Source organism: Rattus norvegicus, chromosome 3 (assembly GCF_021556685.1).
Source record: "Rattus norvegicus strain SHRSP/BbbUtx chromosome 3, alternate assembly SHRSP_T2T, whole genome shotgun sequence".
NCBI classification, from domain to species: domain Eukaryota; kingdom Metazoa; phylum Chordata; class Mammalia; order Rodentia; family Muridae; genus Rattus; species Rattus norvegicus.
The window spans coordinates 43,372,927-43,392,544 of NC_141536.1; the positions used below are offsets into that span (position 1 = coordinate 43,372,927).

At 43.7% G+C, this 19,618-nt stretch overlaps 1 protein-coding gene across 4 annotated transcripts in view; it reads left to right on the forward strand.

Moving 5' to 3' along the window:
• The window catches only part of Tanc1 (tetratricopeptide repeat, ankyrin repeat and coiled-coil containing 1), a 236,546-nt gene that overhangs the window by 90,579 nt on the left and 126,349 nt on the right, over window positions 1–19,618 (forward strand).

Here is a 19,618-nt window from a genome sequence, read left to right on the forward strand (position 1 = left end):
GTGTTCTGGCGCATATTTGGCCACCGTGACCCTAGCAGTACCACATTCCATGTGGTCACCTCCTCTGAGGTTGTTCTGTCATCAGTCAGTCTAGCATTCCAGGTTCCTGGATTTTCTCTAAGAGAAAGTCTGCTCATCGTGCACTTGTATCCACAGTTAACTGACCAGCAGCAGTTCCTAAACTCTTTAAACTCAGGTGACATCTGCTCTTGTTGGCAAGGGGCACCTTTTAAAATCACTTAATGTCAAGTAATAGTTCAGTTTTCCTTTCTGTTAAACTATGAAGAAGTACACACTTAATAAGCACTGAAGCGTCCCTAGTTTCAGTTTATTTTTAATCCAAAAGGTCATATATATTGTTAATTTGTTTCCATGCTTCTATGAGGGACTCAGTAGACCTCTGAATATTATGGTTATGTGGGGCCTAGATAAGATTTCTACTTATTGTTCCTTAGACCAAGCCTGCAAAGTGGCAAGCTCACCTCAGAAGGGGAGCCTTTGGGACAAGGTTGCTTGCTGTTAGGACTCCGTTTTGCACTTCTTATTAATGCCTGGGTAAACAGAAAGAAGAGAAGAAAGCAGAAGGCCGCATAGTTAGCTCATAACCTTAGAGAACCAACCCCTAGCTTTGAATAATTAATTAGAATTGTTACTATGGTGAAATTTTACTTCATATCCTTTCTTTCCAGGGGCACATTCATCCTCTGCTGGGTCAGGGCCAAAATGTCTTTCTCATTAGTTTTTTGAAAGCAGTTAAAATTTTTTTCCCAAAGTTTTGGCTCATCTGATACAAATTTTAGAGACTTTTTTGTTGCCTTCCGAGGAAGCCTTTGTAATTTTTAGCAGGAACTAAGCTGTCTGTTGTGGTGGAGCAGCCAAGCAAACAGGTACCCCCTCCCTCCCAGGACCGGGGTCTTCAAGCCAAATTCCCCATGGAGTAACAAAATCTCTCAGCAAAGACCCTCCTCTATCACAGTGCCAGGATGGTGGGGGATAGCAGTTTAAATGACACCTAGCACCTGTGCCTCCAGGCAGGCGGGGAGGCAAGCACACTTAGCCTTTAAAAAGGTTTCCAGTTTCAAAACATGGGACTCAGGTTTAGGTCTCCCTTTGGCCTTTTAAGAGTAACTACTGCTCTGTCTAGGCTCTGTCTTTATGATAGTCTCCACGCTCCTGGGATTTCACTAGGCCAAACCAGCTTGAAAACGTAATGGGAACATTTTGTGTAAAGCCTCTGTATGGTTGGGGTCTTTTTCTTGTAACTACAACCTGGTTGCCTTGTGTTGGGAACAAAGCGGTTGTTGGAATTTTACATCCAGATGCAGTTAGGTGAGAAAAGTTGGGTAAATACTTGGAATCTGACAACTCCTATGTTGAGGTCTCTGCCAGCTCTCATCTTCGAAGTGAGTCCTAGCTGAGCCTCTCAGTAAGTTAATGCTAGTGGGTCCAAGACACTTGAGGGACTGGGTAACAACTTCACCTTCGGTATGGGAATGGTTTGCAATGCTGTTCCCAATTAAAGGCAATCTTTATTGCAAGGACAGAAGGAAATACTCATGTACTTGAGCTCATTGTTATAAAATTGAGGAAATAGTTGTTTAAAAGACTGAGTCGAGCTTTTCACATCCTTTGTAGACTTTTCTCTAATTTGTTTGGTTTTGACTTTATGCTGAGCATAGTTTGAGAATTTGGAAAACAGAGAGACTGAGTTAGTATTCCTCAAAAGAAACTAAGTGTTTTTCAGAAATTTGGAAAGAAGAGTGCTTTTTAATTTGTTTCCTTTTTGGGGTCGTTTCTGAGGCAAAGTTTCTCCATGCAGCCTGGCCTGTCCTCAACTTTAGGCTGTTCCTGCCTTTGCCCCCCTTTGCTAGGATTACAGTCCTGTGCCCCCACAGCTGCCTAAATAGTGGTGGTTCTTCCTCACACCCACAACCAAGTGTCCAAGTCACTAGTGAGCAGCTGAGCTTTATCCCCAGCCCTGTCCCAGGAGCACTGAAGAGCTCTGCTTTCAACTTCTGTCCCCTAAAGAACGTGTTCTATGTTGTCAACCTCAAACCCTCTGGAAAAAAATTTAGCAAGTGGTGAGGCTCAAGTTATATGTAGTCCATGAGATTAAAGCCTTTTTGCGTGACCTCTAGCAAAAAATCTTTTGAAAAATAATTACATGTTTTTAATCTATGCATATAGATGGGTAAAAGGTGTCAGTTACTGGACTGTAGGGAGGCATATTGGGAAATGAAATTTCCAAAACTTTTTTTTTTGGGGGTGGGGTACATGTTCTCTTTGTCCTTGTTGAGGTTTTTTTCACGAGCCACATCTGTCTCTTGACCTTGAACTAGGTCTGTGGGAGCAAAAATAAATTAAGGGCTGGCAAGATGGCTCTGCTCGTGAAGTATTTGCCACCAAGCTTGAAGAATGACTTGCATTTGATTCCTCGGACCCACGTTCTGGGGCTGTCCTCTCGTCTCCTCCATATGTGTAGATCCCCATGGACATGCGTGTGTGTGTGTGTGTGTGTGTGTGTGTGCGCGCGCGCGTGTGTGCGTGTGCTCCCTCATTCTCAAGCACGTGTGCACATGCCCAGATGCACACATACACTACATAGAAATGTAACTGTAGCAGTCAGTATTTAGCCACAGTAGAAGGGTGTGTCAGACTAAGACACCCTTTTGGTTGTTTCCATGCGAGAGCCTTGATTTAAAACAAGCACACGAGGTGCCATCTTTTATCTCAAAGCTCTTCAGAGGGGTTTGTCACCCGCTACCGTGTCTCTTAATTCCTTTGACCGATCTTACCATATGATTTTCATGGGGCTCTCCTAAACTGTCATTAAATAGCTAACTGCTATCTATACTCTGTAGTCAGGAGTGTCTGATGCTAGAGTTGAACCTTACTAGAGTGTAGAGTGCACACTGAACCACCAGGGCAAGCCGGCCTCTTTCCCATAGAGAAAGGAATCATGTTCCATGTTGTGACAGCAAAAATCTTTAAAAATATGTGCAAGCTTTATATCAGAATAAATAATAAAATTTTATTGAAGGACTCAAGACTTGACTGAATAAGAAGAAGTGTATTGCCGACAGTTTACATTAGGGCTCATTCGTTGATGTCTTCACCCCGTGCTTCACAGACATTGTAGTATCCTGTGTTTTCTTTGACCTCCGTAAACATCCTGTGTTTCTTTTTTCTAACACAGTAGAGAATAGACATAAAGGTTCGTCTGGAAGAGAGGCTAGGCTGTAGGGTTAGGCAGGGAGAGGTGGAAACTGGCAAGTGCTTGTAAGCCAGCCAAACCTGGCTCACATGCCTGGGTTCTCACCGCAACAGAGCTCAGGAGTGTATGTGAGTTCCTTAGTGTTTATGGGGCAGGGTGGACTCTGCCTCCCACCAGCACACACGCAATGGAGGATTCTTAAGTCAGCGTCATTGAGAAGGTCTCTCAGGTTTGGCCCTTCAAACTGGTGAGTGCAGCTCATGATAATGGCCAGCACTCACAGCAAGCCGATGGCTCAGCTCAGCTTTTGCTGTTTTTCTTCCTGCTGTCAAGAAATGAAACCTACTTTTATCTGATATCTAATATAATTAACATTCACAGTGGATACTGTGGGTTTTTTTGTTTAATGTAGATTTTGGTCTCCTTATGGAAGTATTAGACAAGATCCCTTGCCTTGCTCAGAAGGGGACTGGAAACTCCCTGCTTGTGTCCCTTCTCTAGGCAGTTTGTCCATCTTGATGCATAGTCAGGCCATACCTTGCTCTCCTGCTTATCCGAACCTGTGTGAAATTGAGACAGAAGAGCAAAGATAAACTTTTATTGTAGTATTCTGTGTATGCATGTGTGTGTGTGCATGTGTGCGTGTGTGTGTGTGTGTGTGTGTGTGTGTGTGTGTGTTAAGGAAGTGGGCTTAGTTTGGAACAACTTACTGAGAAGCTCTGGCCTTCACCCTTTCCCTCAGTAAAGCCCAGGTGGTTAGCTGAATACATCTGTAACGTTAATTAAGGCGGAGGATAGTGTCTAAGCCTTTGTGTGTACCACATTAATATTTTTTTGTTTTGCATTTGTTCCATCACTCTGAATTCGAAACAAAAGGAAGCTGTTGTCCTCCCCAAAGTCCAAAAGCTATTGGTGTGATTGTTAAACGTGGTATTTTAAGCCATTCCAGGCCTCGTTCCGGCTTTCAGTGGTACCTTCCAAAAAACGCCTCCATATAAATGCCGCTTTGTTTTATCCAGGAAATACGAAGCTGCTTTGGGTTACCCCGTGCTCCATTGCCCAAGTTCGCCGGCTGCGCACTATTATTTAGGGATTTGGTGCGGAGACCGTATTGTTGACATGTGGCTATTCGGTATCTTCTGTTAGGAGACTACAAAACTATTATTTTTCAAGCAACATAATAACCAGAAACAATTCCTTCTAAAGCTAATGCATTCCTCTTTACCAGAACATTTGGATGATTGTTCAAAATATCAGTCTCCAATTTACAAACAGAATGGAGCCGGGGCAGCCTTGTTCCTCGGGGCTTGCTGGATTCGAGCCTCAGTGGTTTTCTTTGTTGTCTTCAGACACACACACACACACACACACACACACACACACACACACACACACGCACGCACACGCACAGTCTGCAGTGAAACAAAAACCAGACACTGGAGTTAGCGATCACAAATTCAGACCTCAGCTTGATCATCTCTGGAATAACTGACACTGGGGCATAACTTCCTTACAAGATAATGTCAAGTTTAAATCAAGCTCTTTCTACCTCGCTGGATACATACATAGTTTCTGCTAGATCTTCATTGCGCCTGTTCTTTCTTGAGGAAACTGTGGCAGCTTAAAGAACAGAAGAGCTTCAGACCAGGCTGCCCGTAAACTTGTTAGGTAGCTCAACTTGCAATTTTCCTGTCTCTGCCTCACAAACACTGGGACTGTAGATGTGGGTTACTTGTTCTGGCTTATGTCAACTTGACATAAGTTAGAGTCATTTGGAAAGGGGGAACCTCCATTGAGAGAATGCCCCCACCCTATTGGCCTGTAGGCAAGTCTGTGGTGATTTTTCTTGATTGATAATTGATGAGGGAGAGCCAAGGTTCACCTCTGGGCTGGTGAACCTATATTGTATGAAAAAGCAGGCTGAGCAAACCATGGAGAACAAGCCCATAGGAAGCATTTCTCTATGGCTTCTACTTTGGTTCGTGCCCTGACTTTGCTCAATGAAGGACTGTTACCTAGAATGTCTGATGAAAATAAACCCTTTCCTCCCCAGGTTGCTTTTAGTCATGTTGCTTTACGGTAATAGAAATGCTAATAAGTACAGCCATTATACTGGGCTTCAAATAAAATTCTTGTTCCCCATCTAGAAGTTAAAGAGAAGTCAGAATGGATCTCAGACAAAGAATGGTATTCTGGAAGCTTCTTTTGATGATTTCCTAGATATGGCGTCTACTAATATAGGTTAATAAGAGTTTGTCTCCCATCTTTATTCCTCCACAATGTAACTGATAAGCTCTCAGTTGTTACTGTATGGAGTTTAGACTTAGGAGTTTATTTTCCTGTATTTTTCACCTTTAACCTTTATTATTATTATTATTATTATTATTATTATTTATTTATTTATTTATTTATTTTTGGTTCTTTTTTTCGGAGCTGGGGACCTTGCGCTTCCTAGGTAAGCACTCTACCACTGAGCTAAATCCCCAGCCCCACATTTAACCTTTATTAAGTACTTAGGTTGTATCTTTCTAAACCAGAAGACATCTTCCCTTGCAAAAGTTATTTCAGGAGATGCCAAGCAGATCTCTCCTCTCCAGCCTGAGGGTAGATTTCTAAATATAGTCTATAAGACTTTATTCTGGGCTGGAGAGATGGCTCAGTGGTTAAGAGCACCGACTGCTCTTCCAGAGGTCCTGAGTTCAAATCCCAGCAACCACATGGTGGCTCACAACCATCTGTGATGGGATCTGATGCCCTCTTTTGAAGACAGCTAAGTAAATCTTAAAAATAAAAAGACTTTATTCTAACACATCTTCACTCATGAAGGTGTACTTTTGGAAGACCTTTGGCCTCCATGCTCTGGTTGCTTTCCGGAAATACAGGAGCACATCATAAGAGGATGGGAGCAAGTGTGGACATTCACCCTGTGTTGGACAGCTATATATGTGCGCCACGGTCCCTGTTTGCTGTGTGATGCATTCTTAGAGCAAGCTCTGGGCTCAGAGGGAAAGGGAAGGGTCGCCCAGACCCTCCCACTCCATATGGCCAGGGAGACCTCCAGGAAGACACTTCCTGCTAGCATCATCATAAAGGCTGAAGCAAAGCTCTCTATGCTTTTTCTGGAGTCCCTGCTGGATGTGTACATGTGGGAAAGGAAGCTTAACCTCAATAGGGAAGGAGGAATTAGAAACTCAGTTAAACATATTTGTTTTTGTTAACCAAATTGAATTTCATTTCAGTTTTTTCCCCCATGAAAGATGCTTTTCTGTTTAAAAAAAAAAAAAAAAAAGACTGCTAAGAGCTTCATCAGTGTGCTGTGTGATCCCACAAGATCTCCATATTTTAGTTTTCATGTGAACTGTTTGCATTTTGGGGAGAGGATTCCTAGGTTTTATTTCTATTCCAAAAACTGTGGAGAACTTGATTCACCTCATCTACTGGCCAGAAGTTTCTGAGAGGAGAGATTGAGGTGGGCCAATGTTTACTGTAGGATGATTAGAGCTTACCAGTTTCCATCAGAGTCTGGGGACAAAATCAAACAAGAATCTCGCCAGCTCATTTTCATTCTTCACTCTTAAGGTTCCAGCCAAGGGTTGCCCGTATTTAAGGTGGTGTGAGAGCATGGAGGCTGTTAGATTTGACACACAAAGCCTGTCCCAGGGCACGTAAGACAGAAGTGTCACATGCCTTGGAGCTGGCGTTATAGGCAGTTGAGCGCATCCAGACACAGGTGCTGGGATCATCTGGAGTTTTTGTAATCATGGAACTGGCTGACCAGCAAGGTCAGGAGCTTGACTGCGAACTTTAGGTTAAGGATACATGTGGGAGTTACAGCTGATTGGTTGTGCTGGGCCACGCTTTCCCACCTGAGCAGTTTGGACAGCAGTGCACTCTTCATGGGGGCTTTGTCTCTCCAGAAGGATGGTTTTCAGATAGCTGTAGTTTATTTCAGGAAATATTTTTCCCAAGTACCAGATGCGGAAAAATATTTGGATTTTTGATCGTGCGTTTCCTTATCTGCTATAGCCACCACAGCAGAGCATCTTTGATGGGGTGGCTAAAAAAACAAAAACAAAAAAAAGCAAAAACAAAACAAAACAAAACAAAAAAAAAACCCATGGACTATGTTCTTTCAGTGTTGGGAGCTGAAAATCTGAGATCAGGTACCCAGCATGTCAGGGTATGGCGAGGGGTGTTTTTGGTTGGTGGAAGGCAGCCTTCTAGCTGTGTCTGCATGTGGTGTAGAGAGATAGAAAGCTCTCAGGGGTCCCTTCTTAGAACTGTGTTATACACTAACAAGGACTGTGCACTTGGGTCACACATGGCTGTTGAGCCTGAGTTGTCTGCCTGATTCTCAGAGTCTCATCTCTAAACATGTCTCATGTTAGCATGTCTCACGTAACAACTTCAGTGAAGAGTTAAGTGCCCCTAACATTCACTTGTTCTTAAAGTGTAATGCTGTAACTCACTGATGATAAAACACACCACTATTCTGTGTACTATTAAAGAAAAATAAAACTGCTGTCCATTAAATTCCTACACAGATTTATCACAAGATACTTTGATCTTAGCCATTCTGACTGGTGTGAGGTGGAATCTCAGGGTTGTTTTGATTTGCATTTCCCTGATGACTAAGGATGTTGAACATTTCTTTAGGTGCTTCTCAGCCATTCGATATTTCTCAACTGGGAATTCTTTGTTTAGCTCTGTAGCTCATTTTTTTTTTCTTTTTTCTTTTCGGAGCTGTGGACCGAACCCAGGGCCTTGCGCTTGCTAGGCAAGCGCTCTACCACTGAGCTAAATCCCCAACCCCTGTAGCTCATTTTTTAACAATGTTATTTGGCTCTCTGGAGTCTAACTTTTTGAGTTCTTTATATATTGGATATTAGTCCCTCCATTGGATGTAGAATTGGCAAAGATCTTTTCTCAATCTGTTGGTTGCTGTTTTGTCCTAATGACAGTGTCCTTTGCTTTACAGAAGCTTTGCAGTTTTGTTAGGTCCCATTTGTCAATTCTTGATCTTAGAGCAAGCCATTGAAGTTTTGTTCAGGAAACTTTCCCCAGTGCCTATGTGTTCGAGGCCCTTACCCACTTTTTCTTCTACTAGTTTCAGTGTATCTGGTCTTATACAAAGGTCCTTGATCCACTTGGACTTGAGCTTTTTACAAGGAAATAAGAATGGGCCAATTTACATTCTTCTACATGCTGACTGCCAGTTGAACCAGCACCATTTGTTGAAAATGCTGTTTTTTTCACTGGATGGTTTTAGCTCCTTTGTCCAAGATCAAGTGACCATAGGTGTGTGGGTTCATTTCTGGGTATTCAGTTATATCCCATTGATCTATCTGTCTGTCTCTGTACCAATACCATGCAGTTTTTTATAAAGATTGCTCTGTAATAGAGCTTGAGGTCAGATCAAAAACTCAGGTGACAGCAGATGCTGGTGAGGATGTGGAGAAAGAGGAACACTCCTCCATTGTTAATGGGATTGCAAGCTGGAAATCAGTCTGTCGGTTCCTTAGAAAATTGGACATAGTACTACCTGAGGACCCAGCTATATCACTCCTGGGCATACACCCAAAAGATGCTCCAACATATAACGAAAACACATGCTCCACTATGCATAGCAGCCTTTTTATAAATAGCCAGAAGCTGGAAAGAACCCAGATGTCCTTCAACAGAGGAATGGATACAGAAAATGTGGTACATATACACAATGGAGTACTACTCAGCTATTAAAAACAATGACTTCATGAAATTCTTAGGCAAATGGATGGGACTAGAAAATATCATCCTGAGTGAGGTAACCCAGTCACAAAAGAATACACATAGTATACACTCAGTGAAATGTGGATATTAGCCCAAAACCTTATATGAAGCTCAAGAAGAAGGAAGACCAAAATGTGTATGATTCAGTCCTTCTTAGAAGGGGGAACAAATACTTACGGGATGAAATACAAAGAATGGAGCAGAGACTGAAGGAAAGGTCATCCAGAGACTGCCCACCTGGGCATCCATCCCATATGCAGCCACCAAACCCAGTCACTATTGCTGATGCCAAGAAGTACTTGCTGACAGGAGCCCAGATATGGGTGTCTCTTGAGAGCCTCGCTGCTGATACATATGAGGATGCTTGCAGCTTACCATTGGACTGAGCATGGGGACCCCCAATGTAGGAGTTAGAGAAAGGATTGAAGGAGCTGAAGGGGTTTGCAACCCTACAAGGAAGAAAAACAATGTCAACCAACCAGATCCCCCATAGAGCTCCCAGGGACTAAACCACCAACTGAAGAGTACACATGGAGGGACCCATGGCTCCAGCTGCATATGTAGCAGAGGATGGCTTTGTCAGACATCAATAGGAAGAGAAGTCCTTGGTCTTGTGAAGGCTCATTTCCCCAGTATAGGGGAGTGCCAGGGTATTGAGGTGGGAGGGGGGAAACTCTCATAGAGGTAGGGAAGGGGGATGGGAGAGGGGTGGAACAGGGAAAGGGATAACATTTGAAATGTAAATACATAAACTATCCAATTAAAAAAGATACTTTTATCAAGGTTTTATTTAATCTGTTTTAGAGATAGTTTTTAACACATACTGCTTTAAGGGGTTCTTTCATTTTTACTCCTTTTTGTGTATGCTCTATGCTAAGCCATACCTGTGGAAGTCCGAGGGAAATTTCTGAGATGTAATTTTCCATCACTGGGGATTGAACTCAGGTCATCAGGTCTGGTCAAACTTCTCCATCATGCCTGCCCTCACTTTATCATCATCATCATCATCATCATCATCATCATCATCATCATCATCATCATTTAATTATAAAAATGAAACAAGTTGATTAAGATAGTTTTTAAAAATTATATTCAGAATGCAGCCATCGTTGATTTCACTTGGCATTTCTAGGTGTGGTAGTACAAGTTTTTTTTTTTTGGTTCTTTTTTTCCGGAGCTGGGGACCGAACCCAGGGCCTTGTGCTTCCTAGGCAAGTGCTCTACCACTGAGCTAAATCCCCAACCCCCGTCAGTACAAGTTTTTAATCCCAGTCTCTGGAGGCTGGGGAGGAAGGATGGCTGAGTTCAAGGCCAGCTTGGGCTACAGAGGGAGGCTTTGTCTTAACAAAGATACCTTTTCTTTTAATGACTCCTTAATAATAAAATCGAGAGTAAATATGGGTCTTTAGAGCAGTGTCCAATTGGGAAAATCTGTTAAAGGTGGAGGGAAAAAAACAAACCTAAGATACTTTCTTTTGGTTTACACACACACACACACACACACACACACACACACACACACACACACACACACACACACCCCATTAGTCTTCAAAAGCTGCTCAGTATTCCGCTGTACTACTGCACTGTTTGGGTTTATTGCTGGTTTTGGGGGTTTTTCCCTGACCTTTCTCTGTCTCTGTCTCTGTCTCTGTCTGTGTGTGTGTGTGTGTGTGTGTGTGTGTGTGTGTGTGTGTGTGTTTAAGCCCTCTGGAAGATACATACTTTTGTATGAGTCGTTCAATCTTGGAGAAGGCACGTTCCCAGGCTGTCGTCAATCGTTAGGAGAAATGTATTCGTTTCGAGCTCTTGATGTCCTTTGCAAGTTGTTTCCAGAAATTCTGACCTGGTGGTCATGTATGTAAGTGGCATGAACATGCTCTTTGCTGATTCTCCCTAGTCTCAAGTATGTTGTGAATTTTACTAATGTGTCAATTCTGCAGGTAACACGTGTATCGAAGTGCTTTAAGTTAGGACCTTTTTGCAGTTGAGACCTTTCTCTGTATCTCCTGCTTTCCTTTCCTCTGATGGTTTGTTTCTTGGCGAATCCTATTCTGTGGGCCTTGGGGAAGGGCTTCTCAGTCTGTTCTTCTCCGTTCCCAGTGTGCCCCACTCTACCCCTACCACAGTTTGTTTTCGCCGCATTTCCTTTTCTTCCCTTTACTTCCCTTATGCGTTGCTGATCCTGAACTTGAGAACCGCCCAGTCCTCCTGCTTCAGCCTCCTGAGTGCTGGGGTTAAAGGCTTGTGCTGCCATGATGCCCTGTCTGGCAAGTACATTGATTCATTTCAATAGTTGATAACAATGAAGTTGCAGCCTCGCGGTAGCACGTGCCAGAAACCCCAGCACTTGGAAACAACATGCATTCAAAGCTCATGCTATCACACATAAAGATTTCCCGGTCATTCTGGACAATACAATGAGAACCTGTCTAAAAATAAAAGTTTTATTGTCTTTCTAGACATATTACAAATCAGTTCTGAAATGGATTTCCCTATAAGCGCTTATGCTTTGGTGAGAAGAATTTTTTTTTTTTTTTTTTTTTTTTGGTTCTTTTTTTCGGAGCTGGGGATCGAACCCAGGGCCTTGCGCTTCCTAGGCAAGCGCTCTACCACTGAGCTAAATCCCCAACCCCGAGAAGAATTTTTTTAAGGTAGTTTTAAAATTTTTGTTTGTTTTTTGATTTTTGCTGTAACATCCTTCAAACAGATAACACATTGACAGGCTTACTAACAACATATTAGAAAATGGGTTTGTTGAAAGACTTACCAACATTGTAATTAAATGATTTTCTTTGCTAGTATCAGGAAAGCCCCATTTTTTTTTTTTTTTCTTTTTTTCGGAGCTGGGGACCGAACCCAGGGCCTTGCGCTTGCTAGGCAAGCGCTCTACCACTGAGCTAAATCCCCAACCCCAGGAAAGCCCCATTTTAATGCTTCAGTTATGATTTTTTTTTTAAGGTATGAATTCAGCACTGTCAGTATGTTCACTGGGCGTTTGAAACCGTACTGTCTGGGTTTGTATAGCTTCCAGCTCTGTGACCCTGGACAAAAGACATGCATGCTCTGTACTTAGGGCTTGCCTATGGGGCTTCAGCTAAGACTTTAGAAGCATTTAAGCTGGTCTTTGACACAGTATTGTATGACTTTTTGTCAATAATAAAAATGTGTTTCTTTGTTCTGCCTGTTTACCTCTCTCTCTCCGGTTTGGTAGCTGCTTTAATATTTTAATGAGTGTTTAATTATTGAGAGCTCACCAGCTCAAGTTTTAAGCAAGACAAACACGCCTTATGTTTAGTTTTGAATTACAAAGCCTCAAAAGATTTATCTAAGTCACCCTTTATGTTTGGTTGGATTAAGCGAAGGAGTCTATGCTAATTCTCTAAGTTCTGCAGTGAAAACTGACTGTGACTACAAATCTGTCTTTGAGGTGACCGACTCTGTTTCTCTGCTTTGTGCCTGAGTTCACTGCTGATATGAGTGGAGGTCTCAGAGCTGCATCCATCCCTGACCTGCATCTGCAGCTCCAGGGTTCTGAAGCTCAGAGCCTCCGGAGGGCTCGTTCCTTCTGAGGAGCCCTCTCAGTTGTTACAGTGTCTGGCTGGGCTCTCCAAGCAGGAGATCAGATATCTTTTGATGTAGGGAAGTATCGTCGTATTGAAGTGAGTTAAGGGCTTTTCTCGCTTGTCTTCCAGCCAGGCTGAAGTAGGATTGTAAGTTGGAGGCCAGTCCGGGCTGTGCAGAGAACAAAACCAGATGAGCAAACCAAAAGCAGAGTCCCCCGAGGCAGTCTCTCAGTTCCAAGTTTGAAGGCACCTAATAGTTTTCTCAGGACAGGTTGCCTTATTTCTTTGAATGTTTAGTTTTCTTGCCTATAAATAGAGATAATTTGCGTCAGCGGTGACGAGTCAGGTGTAATAATGCATTCTGTTTGAGAATGTCAGCCTCAGGTGAGATTGAAAGGGAGCCCCACGTAGCGCCTTTGACCTTGAAGTGATGCTGTCAGCAAAGAAAATAAAGTGTACTCACGAAAGTCTTCAAGCTTATATCATGAGTCTTGACGTGAAAGATGCTGGGGAAAGGGGATGAGATTTTGATTTTTTTAGGTATTAAAGAAATCAGGAAGTGAAACATAGTTAACCAGAAAGCAAATTCTCTAGAGAACACACCATGGTCCCGACGAGAAAGTTATTCTCCCGCTGCAGGCTGTTATACGATGTGCTGAATGCCTGTGTTCACTAATGAGGTAGATAGTTTATGAATGGGGAGGGTAAGGAACTACTGTAAGGGCTGGGGTGCCATAGTGGTAGAATGCTTGCCTAGCATGCTCAAGGTCCTGGGTTCGAGTCCCAGATCCACAGAAGGAAACCCTCTCTGAACTACATAAAGAGGACGTGGTTCTTTTTTTTTTTTTTTTTGGTTCTTTTTTTCAGAGCTGGGGACCGAACCCAGGGCCTTGCGCGAGGACGTGGTTCTTAAGCTGAAGAGGCAAACTAACCCTGTTTCTCTGACCCTAAGGTTAAAGATACTCAGGTTTGACTCCCAGCTTAAGCTGCTGAACCTCAACGTCTTTCAGTTTTGTGTCTTGAAACGGGGAAGAAAACACTACAGAGCCGACCTGTTGAATATTTAAAATCTGAACTTAAAAAAAAAAAAAAATCAGGAAACCATTACATGAACATTGACCACAGAGTTCTGCCTTGTATTCCTTAAATAATACAGCATGCCCCCCGATTTACATAGCATTTCCATTGTATTAGGTACTGCATAACATCTGGCTGTGATTTAAAGTGTACAAGAGGGTGTGTGTATGCAAATCCTGTGCCCTTCCCATAAGGGACTTAATCACCCTACGACCCGGTGGGGATATTGGAACCAATTCCCCATCAATACCAAGGAGCGGGCAAATATTCTCTCCGTTGGTGATTCTTGGAAGAGTAAATCATTTAAAAGTCCTTATAACAATGTTTGGACCATACTAAACGTGTTAGAGATATTTGCTGTTATCATTGATGGTGTGTTTTGTACCATTCTGGGCTTTTTGCCTTTCTGTCTCTTGACACTCTTCCTTCAGACTTTGGACGTGTTGTCTCATTAGTTGACATGCCTGTGTGGCCAGCTTGACCCTGGCCACTCCATCTGGTGCAAAGGGAGGGAGGAGAGCTACTTAATAGGCATGCCCTTAGCAGACTGCTGGAGGACAACTGCTGTGAACAGTCTGGGAAGACATGTGTTTGCTCAGAGATTGGAGGAGGGCGGAGGGCGGTCGTCCCGGAGGCCTAGGACGCCTGTGCTTTTCAAGTGCCGTGCGTGAGATCCATAGCTCGCTTCATTGTTCTAGGAAAGGGCTCCAGTGTAACTGGTGTGCTGTGAGCCTAACCCTGGCCAGTCCTCCACCAGACCTACTCAGTGTCACCCTGGAAATGACCAGGCGAAGAACACACGTTTGCACCTTTGTGGGAGTCCTTGAGTGGTTAGAGCTGTGGGTCTGCCCATCTCCTTCTGTGTTACTGCAGGGACACAGTAGTACTAGTTATGTAACATTTTGTGCGTGTGACTTTAAAAACTCTTAGGAAAAATAGATTCCGCCATTATCTAGCAAACTGTGTGCTTGGCAGTCCTATAAAGATGAACTTTAAATACAGATGCACAAGTACAGAAGTTAAGGGATTCTGTTACAGAATAACAAGGCACACGATTTGATCAAAGCAGTTTGTCAGAACATTTCATTTGAATTTGTGTGGATGCCGATTCTGTGTCAACATTTGCTCAGTCACACACTCACAAGTTAGATACACAGAAAGGAATAGCTAGTGAACATAATTTTGCTGTTCATTTTACACGACGTTAAGAGGGCTTTTCCCCCAGAGACATACTCGAAGCATGAATGAAGGAAATAACTTGCAATCCGTTTTATGTTTGAGAAACCATGATTAGAGTGGAATGCTAATATGGTTAGCTGGAAGGAGGGCAACATTGACATTGTTGCTAAGATATTTCACCAAACATATCATCGGAGCTGCTGTTTTCAAAACGGAGCAATGATTGTGTGTGTGTGTGTGTGTGTGTGTGAGAGAGAGAGAGAGAGAGAGAGAGAGAGATATGGCAGAGTGGGGACATACCGTATAGAATAGAAAGACACAAAACAGGAAATACTAAGGCATCTTATGCTCTCCTCTAATCTGCATGTTCTCGGTATAGGCCTGAAGAGGGCTTTGTTAAATAGCTACGTGTCAGTCAATTTCTATGTCTCTTTCTGGAATATGAACGGAATTGGTTGTGCTGGGCAGTTTCGAGTGTCTATGTTGGAGGCGTGTATGTGTGTGCACATTCATGTGAAGGTCAGAGGACAACCTTAGGTATGTACCACCCACCTTGGATTTTCTCACAGACCTGGGGCTCATTAGGTAGGCCAGGCCCACCAGCCAGTGAGCTCAGGGATAATCCCCCCCACCCCCCCACCAAACTCAGATCCTCACACTTGCAAGGCAAGCACTTTACCCTTGAGTGGTTTTTGTTGTTTGTTTTTGAGAAACTTTATATGCTACCTAGAAACTTTAACCTATCCCCCCAAACCCCACAACCTCCCGCCCCCTCCCCCAACGCCCTATTTATAGATCCCACTTTCCATATAAGGAAATTTCCTTTTAATTGAAGTAGGAGAGACAGCAGCTCCCTTTATTCCTGTCCTTCCTCTTGGGGTGAGCCTGCTGGCACTTCGCTGATAGGAGTGCCAGAGTTTGGGATTGAGTAGTGAGTGAGGGTTGGTGGACAGGTTATGATATTGTTCCAAAAGCCTTTTTCCCTCTACTTATTTTTCCACCCCCAAAATGCCATCATGTCCAATGTGACAAAATGTTCCTGATGATTATCCTCCAGAGAAACACGACTTCCTAGACGATCTGTGGGGGATAGGCTTTCTTAGGCACCGCACAGCTAGTTCTCCATGCTCCGTGCACAACTTCGGTTGGGGCATCTGCTACTTGGGCCAGCAAGCCAGTGTGGTACTGTAATAGAGTCGTGACTAGAGTCAGGCAGCCTGGGTTCTATCTCGTCTTCGTGTATTTATCTGGAACAAGGAGAAGTTTGAAGCATCCATTTTAAATGGATTATAGTGAACAAACTGATGTGTATAAAGACATTAAATGTCTTTATATATTAGACACCGTTTAATAAGGTGTCTGGCACACTGAGCAAGGACTTTATGAGTCCTAGATTAATCATCATTACGAGGGAGCTGGCAAGACAGCCCAGCAGTAGAGGTTCTTGCTGCCAAGCCTGAGGACCTGAGTTCCATTCCCAGAAGGTATGTAACAGAAGGAGAAAGCCAGTCACTGCAAGTCATCCTCTGAGTGCCACAGCCGCTCCCCCCCCCCCCCCCCAATCAGCAAATGTACTCATCTTTATCAGTCTGGATACACTCAGTAGACATAACATTTATAATTAAGACATAACTACAGATTCCCATGTGTTCCTGTGGTACCCACTTGATATGAATTTCGGGAGCCAGCGAGCTTGGGCTGTAATCATAGGGCTCAGGCGTATAAATGTGATGGAGGAGTGGCTTAAGAATGGATACCCCGAAGGCACTGGCTGTTCCAGGCTATCTTGCTGCTTGGTTTCAGAACATTAATGACAGATTTGTGACATCTACGGCACCATGTTCCCCTTGCTTCTCATGTCAGCCACAAGAGGGTTTGGTGGGAAAAGCCAGGTTCTCTGTGTTGTTATAAATTAAGAGGGCGTATTTGGGTTGTGTTTAAGGAAATTTAACATTGAGAAAGCATGTGTTCATTGGTCGAGCTCGGAAGTCGAAGGCAAAGACATTAGAATAGGACAGCTGGGTTATGGTTAACACATGTTAATCTTAGTTTGGGGGGATGGTTTGAGGCCAGCCTGGCCTTTCATGGGGAGACCATGTGTCCACGTGGGGAAGAATGACAGCCAGCCAGAAGCCAGTTTAAAGCATCACTGAAGAACGATCGCAAGGAATGGACCATCTCAAAGCAGTAAGACCTGGATTTGTGGGTCATGTATGTTAGCTGCTCAGGGACATGTCTGGGTCTGTGGCTTGAAGCCCATAGTGGTTATGATGGGAAGCTTCTAGAAAGAGGAAAAACGGCCCTCCCTTTTGGTTAAGTATCTCTACTGGAGATGGGCATTCATCTCTGTCCGAAGTAAGTTATGTGCTAGGAAATCAAGTATACTTTATAAAACATTTGTGTCCTAACATTGCCAGACTGAGAGCAACCAAAGAGGAAACCCATCCACGCCTCTAAGCTGTAGGAACAGCGGCCGCCGCCGCCACCGCCACTGCCCCGCCGCGGCATTACCGAGCTCCTTCTCAGACATTGTGTACCTCATTTTGCTGCTGTTGTCACACAGTATATAAAACATTGTATATACTGGCTTAGACGTTTATTCCACGTGGTTGGAACCATGCCAATCATATGGCAAAAGCGTTTTCTTTCTCTTTCTCCTAACTTGTTCGTTGGCACCAAAACCAGCCCTTGTGCCACCCACACCGCCTTTGCCCAGCGTCCTGACCACGTTAAAGGCTGGCTGCTGTTAGCAAGTCCCGGCAGGACAGCCACGGTTATTAGATTAAGAGGTCACTCAGATTCCTGGTTTCACTCAGAGGTGAAGCTCATGATTCAAAACCACATTTCCCGAGAGGGAGTGGGGTGAGAAGAGGGACAGTTGGCTGAAGTGCCACCAGGCATGGGTTACATACACAGGCTTTGTAAAACTGTGGCGTCTCCACCATTGTAGCTAATTTAGGTGGTTCTCTGAAGTCACGTTTCCTTCTTCTTTTCCGAAAGAATGCATGGATTGTGTGTCGAGTCCGTGTCTCAGAAGGCTTTTGGTTGTTAGGACATAGCTGCAAACTTGCTTCAGCTTTGTAAGACTCGATCACGCTAGCCCCTCTCTCTAGGTACAGCTATATCTTCTGACTTCCGGCTTTTGATGTCAGAGAGGGCAACGCATTGAGCACTGATTTGCATTTCCTGCAAAAGATATGTCAAAGCCCCAACCTTTAATATCATGTCCGTGGAAATGACCCAACTTGGAAATACGGTGATTAATTTAAGGTCTCAGTAGAATTAGGTTGGTCCTAATGTCAGATGCCCGGGGTTCCTAAGACTGTAACCACGTATGACTGAAACAATGTTGAGAGTGACGTTTGTACCTGTAATCCCAGGACTTAGTAGGTTGAAGCCAGCCTGAGATACATAGTGAGTTCTAGGCTAGCCTGAGCTACAGAGGGAGACCCTGTTTCAAACAAACAGATCCACATGGAGAGAGATCACTGTGGATTGATGAAGGCAGGATTGGATTGGTGATGGCAGGGTTGGATTCATGAAGCCAAAGTTGGAGTGCTGGATCTGTGAAGGCAGAGTTAGAGTTCTGGGTCTTCAATAGAAACATCAGAGAGTGCCGGCTAGAGCTGAAGCAATAGGCGTGGACTGGCTTGTCTCTGGAGAGAGCATGACCCTGCCCCACACTTGACTGTGAACTGTTAGGTCTGGAAATTTGAGGAATTAACTTTGGTTTGTTTTTGAGTCGCCTGCTTTGTGGCCCCTTCATTTACACAGCTCTAGAATGGCTCAATAGCCAGGCACCATTGGGTTCTGACTCTTTGCAGCATACTCTGTTTTTGTGCGCATTCAAAAACACATATCCTGGCCTGTGACAATCTTTTCTTAAGCTTTCACTACGAAGTTTTTACCAGATGACACTAGGACTGTGTCTTCCTCCAGGGAGGCAGCATAGAACCTAATGGGTCCTTTTGACTATATTCCTCTTGTCAGAAAACTCATTAAAATGACTTTTAATGACTTTTTCGTGTCTAGGTTTCTTCTGAGAAACATCTTTTGTTTTCCATATCTGTAATCTTTTCTCATACCATTAGACTTTCTTGCCCGTTTCCTCTATGGCCTGGGGAAACTCTCCAAGCCTTTGCTCTTTATCAGTGCTGTGTACGAAGTCATGGTGAATCCTTGTCTGAGCTGCATACTGAGTGATTGTGAAAGGCCTAGGCCAGCCACTCAATATTCCACCAGGGTACCCGGCTGCCTGTGAGTGGGTTCTCAGTTCTCTTTCTCTGGGTCTTAAAAGATGCCCACTTTCTGGGGGGGGGGTAGAGGGGACCGCTTAGTGGTTAAGATTACTGTTTGTTCTTCCAGAGGACTTGAGTTCCATTCACAGTACCCATATAGGAGCTTACAACTGTCTGTAACTCCAGTTTCGGGGATCCAACAATCTCACATAGACATACATGCAGGCAAAACACCAACGCACATACAATAAAATAAATCATTTAAAGAAAAGGTTCTTTACTTTCCTTTTTTCTTTTTCTTTTCTTTTTTTTTTCGGAGCTGGGGACCGAACCCAGGGCCTTGTGCTTGCTAGGCAAGTGCTCTACCACTGAGCTAAATCCCCAACCCGGTTCTTTACTTTCATCGATAAACTCTATGCCTTATCAGTTCCTCATCATGGATGATTTTAGGGAGGTCTGCTGTGTAAGGGGAACCTGTTTAATGGAGGTCCAGGAAGTATTCAGGCTGGGAGACTTGGGGTGAAACAGCCTCAATGGAGGGAGTAGGGACCCTGTTGCCCCAGTTACTGGAATGT